Here is a 566-nt window from a genome sequence, read left to right on the forward strand (position 1 = left end):
TTTTGGAGGGGACCATCATTTTATTTTGGGAAAGCTATTTGAAGTAATATGAGGACACCCCTTATCCATATATTTATTTTAATACTAAAACTACCCCCTTGATAATAATTAGTATAACTAACCATTGATTAAGGTTAAATTAATAGATGATTTTTTTTTAAAAGAAGTAGTGATTAATGTAGTAAAAGAAGAAGAAGATGGAGACTTTTTTTTTTTTTTGAGATCAGTGAATATGGAGAAAAAACATCCTTTTGCTATTGAGGCATGCTTTTAATTTAGTTAATGTTGCTGTAAATGGCCTAAAATATCTTCAAAATGAAAATCGTAAGAAAAAATTTCAACTAGGTCAACATAATTCGGTTATATTATATGAAGAACATGTAACCGAACTTTCTGCAAATGTAGTTCGGTTAATAAATCTAAAATACACAGGTAGCCGAACTCGTTTTTAATGGAGGTTTTGATAAGTTCGATGAACAGGTTCCGTGACAAATAACCAAACTTTTATTCCAAAATATACATTGTAATATTCGGTTTCCAACATTAATTTTTGACTGAACCGAACT

The sequence above is a fragment of the Papaver somniferum genome, unplaced genomic scaffold (assembly GCF_003573695.1).
Source record: "Papaver somniferum cultivar HN1 unplaced genomic scaffold, ASM357369v1 unplaced-scaffold_84, whole genome shotgun sequence".
NCBI classification, from domain to species: domain Eukaryota; kingdom Viridiplantae; phylum Streptophyta; class Magnoliopsida; order Ranunculales; family Papaveraceae; genus Papaver; species Papaver somniferum.